The sequence below is a fragment of the Octopus bimaculoides genome, chromosome 5 (assembly GCF_001194135.2).
Source record: "Octopus bimaculoides isolate UCB-OBI-ISO-001 chromosome 5, ASM119413v2, whole genome shotgun sequence".
NCBI classification, from domain to species: Eukaryota; Metazoa; Mollusca; class Cephalopoda; order Octopoda; family Octopodidae; genus Octopus; species Octopus bimaculoides.
In genome coordinates, this window is record NC_068985.1 from 97,907,081 (window position 1) to 97,914,039 (window position 6,959).

A 6,959-nucleotide genomic window follows, 5' to 3' on the forward strand; every position below is an offset into this window, starting at 1 on the left:
CCTTCCCTCCCTATCTATCTATCTATCTATCTATCTATCTACCTACCTTTTTATCTATCTAGCTCTCTCTCTCTCTCTCTCTTTCTCTCCCTCTCTCTCTATCTATCTATCTGTGTATCTACCTACCTACCTTTTTATCTATCGGTGGGTGGAGAACAAACACAGACACACATACAGATATATACGTATTTACGACAGCTTTCTTTCAGTTTCCGTCCACCAAATCCATTCACAAGGCTTTGGTTGACCCGTGGAGGTTATAACAGACGACACTTACCAAAGGTGCCATGCACTAGGACTGGACCCAGAACCATGTGATTGGGAAGGAAGGTAAGAAGCTTCCTTCGGCCACGCCTGCCCCTGAAATGAGAGAAAAATGAAAAGCAATGTATTATCTTTTCTACTCTAGGCACAAGGCTTGAAATTTTTGGAGAGGGGGCCAGTCGATTAGATCGACCCCAGTACGCAACTGGTACTTAATTTATCGACCCCGAAAGGATGAAAGGCAAATTCGACCTCGGCGGAATTTGAACTCGGAATATAATCACAGACGAAATAACGCTAAGCATTTCGTCCGGCGTGCCAACGTTTCTGCCAGCTCGCCGCCTTAAGCAATGTATAAACAGGTCTGGACTACCTTTAATCATAAGCTGGCTTGGTAAGGGCTGACTCGAGGCTAAATCCTGTCATCAGAAAAAAAAGTCATTGACTTTTGTCTTTTAAACTTTCGGGAACGTTATGAGTTCAAATTCTGCCGAGGTCGACTTTGCTTTTCATCCTTTCGAAGTTGATAAATAACCAGTTGATCAATAGGGTCGATGTAATCGACTTATCCCTTTCCCCGAAATTGCTGACCTTGTGCCAAAATTTGAAACTAATATCATTATTATTATTATCATTATTAAATCGGCGAGCTGGCAGAGTCGTTAGCACGCCCGGCGAAATGCCTAGCTATATTTTGTCTGTCTTTATGTTTTGAGTTCAAATTCCGCGGAGGTCGACTTTACCTTTCATCCTTTCGGGGTTGATAAATTAAGTACCAGTTGAGTACTGGAGTCGATCTAATCGACTATCCCCCTCCCTCAAATTTCAATCCTTGTGCCTATAATAGAAAGGATTATTATTGTTATTATTATTATTATTAAAGCAGCAAGCTTGCAGAATCGTTAGATGCGGGACAAAATGTTTAGCGACATTTCTTCCAGAAGTCCATGTGCTGGGTTCAATTGCTACCGAAGTCAACTTTGACATTCATACCTTCGGAGTCGATAAAATAAAGTACCTGTCAAGTACTGGAGTAGGCGTAATTGACCTCCGCTCCCCTCAAAACTGCTGGCCCTTGTACCAAAATTAGAAAGAATTATTAGCTTTGTTACTCTGGGTGCTAGAACCATTGGCAAGTTCAGAGGAGCTGTCGTTCATTTAAACGTAACACAGTGTAGAATATTTATAAAAATAAAAAAAAAACCAAAAAAAAAAAAAAAAGCGGGATAGACCCTGTTGAAAGAGGAGCGAGAAACTGAAGTGTTTGACAGTGACAGAGGTTAGCTTTGGTGTGCATTATTTGAAGGTTATGGACAGAAACTTCCAGGACCGGTGCCTTTTGTTTGTTAGATGTGTCCAGGGGTACTTTGCATTTGTGTGTCGGAATGTGTACGCAGTGATGAATCTGATGTAGAGGAGAAGGATATTTTGGGAGGAGTATTACATATTATGTAGAGGAGAAAGATATTTTTGGAGGGGTATTAGATATTATTTACAGCATAAAGTTGTTTGCAAAGTTAACAGAAAATTTGGCGGGTTTCTTCATAGATATAGCTCGCTCTTCATGCTTAAAGAACTAACAGTTTACAGAATTATCGTGTTTGATCAGAAGAGAGTTATTCTGCAAAGTTGGGAGACATTCTTTTGATACGAGGTCAACTGAAGTTTTTTTGGGGAAAAAAGCAAACAAAATAAGATGGCCATCACTGAAAATAACCTTTCGGTAGCAAACAACGGTTGCCACTAATAAAAGCCGTTAAAGACCACCAAGAATATCATTGTAGCTGAAGCGGAAACCTCCCCAGCCAGAAAATGTATTTAAATCCTTAGCAAAACACTCCGATTTAGTAACTGCAAAATATCTCATAATAAAGGAGTTACTAGAAAGCACGTGAATGAGATACCAATAAGTAAGAATTACTATTAACCTACTTAAATACAAAATACCAAAATACTTGTGATTCTTTTGTATTTGATAACATTAACTCAATGAGACCCAAGGACGCGATATTTTCACAAAGGGATTGAAATAGCATCAAAATACATCGAGAAAAGAGACGACTGCGTTAAGTTTTGCGAACCACAAATAAATTTGAAAAAAAAAATAGCCTTGGTCACAACTGATGGTGCTCCCAGTTTGGTAGACCGAAGTATTGATTTTGTAAAACAATTTACAGAAGCTATTGACCATTGCAATGTTTCTTCGCATTGTATTGTATATCAGGAAGAATTGTGAGAGCTTTACAGATTTCAATGATGTGATGCGAATTGTAACCAAGATTGTCAATTTGATAACACTAGAGCTTCGCTTAAACGATTATTTAATTTACATTTAAATGAAATACATTCGGTTTATATTGATTTATTAATGTACAGTAATGTATGGTGGTTGAGTCGTGGTTAAGTACGTTTGTCGCGTGCTTAAGTGAAAGGATCTTACTTTACACATGAAAAGCATTGAGCATGGCAGCCTTTAGCTAAATGATTTTGTTTAACACTGTAAACTTGATTTACAAATTATTCATTCTATCAGCAATGAAATTAACTGTAAACAACGAGGTTTGGGGAATCCTATTAACATGATATTTGTCTTAATCTAGCGTTTTTGAGAGTGAGCTCCACATATTTCAGTGTGATTTAAAAGTTTCGAGTACTTCCCACGGGCGAAGACATTGTTTGAAGAGATCAGATGTAAGAATCTTGAATAATACGCAAAACACTTTATAGAAATTCCAACGATTCTAACTGAAAAGTTTTTCTCTAAATATGTGCAATTCGGCGGGTTACAGAAAACAACACTATTTATAAAATATCCTAATAAAGCACGGATCTGAAAGTTGATGCGTTTAAGTAGTTGGACTTAAGAGATCTAGAAAAGCAGACGGCCGCCATTCATTACCAATGCTATTGAGAAGCCAGAATCCATTGCATTTAGAAGAAATTGAACGTAGACATGCTCAAGTATTTTTGACTAAACTTTCAAACAGTTGACTTCTGAGAATGTAGAACTGAGTTACCGAAAATACTGATGCACTTAAAATTCTTATAAAATGTCATTCTAAACCACTTGTCTCACCAACGCATTCATGTGAAATATTATTTTTCTCAGCATTAAATAATATGGAAATAAGCAAAATCGCAAAACGGTTGTTGTTTAACTTTAAAAGGTCTACATCATATCCTTCCTATAAAGCAGACATGTCAAACTCCAGGCTCGCGGTCTACTTCTCGCCTGTGCAACAATTTCATCCGGGCCGTGGGACCATTTTGATATCAGCATGAAATTGGTCCAAATGGTGGCATCAGCAAATAGAGTACTTTGCTGCCCTCAGTAACACCCATGCCTTTCTGTTACAACTACACATACATAGTGTGTGGCTAAAGCAGGCCTTTACATTATATATAGCGCCGACTACACTACCTTTCTTACTAAGGGTGTCACCAAAAGTAGAAATAATTTAATACATGACTAGATACAACACCACGGTAACTATTACACCCTGTCTGTACAAAAAAAAAAAGAAACACATTGAAGATGCATGATAACACAATCATATGTCTTAATTGTAACTTCAACAAAGCATACTGGGAAACGCCAGCGCTGATGAAGCAAAGTCTACTAATCCCATAATGCACCGCAACAGCCGCCTTACCGCTCTTTCTCTTTCGGGCGATCATTTTCACGTGACGTCATTCAATAGTAGCAGCTATCTATATGAATGGCCAAGAGTAAAAACAAAGCCTTTCAAATCCAGTTGAAAACCGAGTACATGTTTGCTGACATTGGTGGCAAACCCGTGTGTCGTAATTGTGGTGCTAATGTTGCTGTACTTAAAGAGTATAATCTCAAACGCCACTACGAGACAAAACATCAGGACAAGTATAAATACCTCCCTGATGAGCAGAAGCAACGAAAGGTAGACGAGTTGAAGAAGAATCTCACATTACAACAGACTTTTTAACCAAAGCAAAATCACAAAGTGAAGCTGCTACTAAAGTAAGATTTATTGGGGCAGAGGAGACGAAAACCTGCAATCCATCCTGATAGTCTCAACAACACAGAACCTTGCCCCAAACGTCAATGAATTCGTTGCCAAGAAAAGATGCCAAGTATGTAGCTCGGACAAAATTACATAAAGAAAATTAAAAGTTTTGATTTATTATTTTAATTTTCACTAAACACCACATTTTTATTTATATTTTTTCTTTTGCAACAGGTTCTTATTTTAAATCTTTATAATTTTGACAGGAGATATTTTTATGCAGAGCAAAATATTTTAAGTAATTTAAGTTAAAGTTAATTTATTTATGGAGTAAAATTATATACCATCTCTCCCAAAACATGTTCATGTTCAAAAAGTTTTTAATCTGTTCAATAAATGTTTATCCTGTTCGGCCCGCGACCTAAAGTGTGCTTTGAGTTTTGGCCCCCTGTGCGATTGAGTTTGACATCCCTGCCATAAAGCAACAAAATGCCATTAAAGTAAACGTAACATCTTAAATATAATTTTATTATCCTAGTTTTATGGTACATTATGAAATTTCAAGTTTTATTAAACTTCTACTTTGTAAATGTATTTAAGATTAGGTCGCTTTTTTATGAGGATTTACATAAAAAGTAAAATACGTCTGCATAAAAAGTGACACTCCAAAAGAAAAAGTGACACTCTAACAGAAAAACTGTTTAAGATATTAAAAATAAAATGTCGTACTCACTGTTGTGTGTGACCCGTCGACTTGATGGTAATAGCAGCTAAATCTCTCTCATATTATACCATACTATCTTCAAAACAATAGTGACACGAACGATGTAACTATACAAAGAAGATAGGATGTTTACGAAAGGCTTACACTTTCGGTATTGGAACGTTAAAGTGGTTTCAGATTTGAAACGATGATTTTCACTTATCAAACATTCCTTTCTTCAAAAATTTGATTTTGCGAAAAGTTTATCGATGCTTATCACATACAAATCAGAAATCGATTTCGTTATCGAAGCAGAAAGACAAAAGGTGCACTGGCGATAACACGCATGCGTAATATATAGTTGTTTGAAGAGATGAGCTCTAAGGATCTTGATTAGTCTTTTCTACTATAGGCACAAGATCCGAAATTTTGGGGAAGGGGGCCAGTCGATTAGATCGACCCCAGTACGCAACTGGTACTTAATTTATCGACCTCGAAAGGATGAAAGGCAAAGTCGACCTCGGCGGAATTTGAACTGTAATATATACAAAATATAATATATACAAAAACAAATGAAAGCTGAAAAAGTTTCCTCGGCGATTGCTTCATTGTATGGAAAGTCAGCATAGAGAAATTGAAATAAGTTTTGAAACATTCCTCAAAGGGATTAATAAAAATAAACAATTCACTGAGGAATATAACATAACCAACTCCCATTTTCAGACATGTAATAAAGTCAACAGCCAAATAGAGATAAACGTTTACTATAAACCAACGGATACCAGACAATATCTTCCATTCAATTCATGTCATCTAAACAGACCAAATGAAACACACTAATGATAAGATGCAAAGTTATGTTTATTTTCGTATATTTCTACTTTATTTATATTCGAAAAGTTTTCTCCTACTTTTTTTTTTATAAATTGCAAAGTCCTCGCTACGACACCATAAACATTTCGAAAATATATTTCCGATCATATAAACCACTTCGAATATTATTTTAGCAAATTTAAAGTGATTTCTTTTGTGTTGTAAACTATTTACCATTTCTGTGGTGCCCCGCTTCCCTTGATGCCTTAAAACGTGCTCAATCTGCTTAATGGTTAATCTAGCGCTAATAATAAAGGGTCATATATTAAGCAACCGTTATTAGACTTTCTGGGTGGATTCTCAAGTGTGATTAACAGATTCCACGGATATTATCTAACTAGCTCGTTCTTGGTCTGCCTCTAGGTCTCTTTCCGGTTAGCTCGGCTTGAAGAATCCTTCCTGAAACATTTTAAACTAACATGGCTCGACCTGGAGGGACACCCTGTTCTCCGAGCTACGCATCTAACGTTATTCCAGAGATCCTTCGAGAAACCTCGTATCGATTGCTTATAATCGCGATGATAGTCATTCGATCTTTAACTTATATTCACGGCCATAGGTGAAAATTGGCAAAATAAGAAACAAAAAAAAAATGAATTACGGATTGCAAGTTTGGCTTTTTACCAACGTCTCTTGTTCTGGGTACCAAATGCTGAAGTTGGCACATTACTGTGCTAGCACCTGCAATTCTTGCATTCAGTTCAGCCACCTGCTTTCCTTCACTCTCGAATACGGTCCCAAGATACTTAAACTTCACCACGTCTCAGCAATGTTCCATTAACATACTGGGGTGCACTGAGAAGACTTTCGCGAGAAATCAATGTTGCAGTAAATATGGATTTAGAGAGCGAGAAGTAGACATACCTACATACCTACATACATACATACATACATACATACATACAGGCATGCATACAGACATACATACAGACATAAGACAGACAGACAGGTGGTGTAAACAACAAAAGGATGTATTAGTATGACGCTCGGGAATACGGAAAGTCTTTAACGTTTCGAGCTACGCTCTTCAACAAAAAGAATACGGAGACAAGGAGAAAAACACGGAGAAAAAAAATTGAATAGTGTTCAGTCAACGGTCAATCATAGTAATATATATATATATATATATATATATA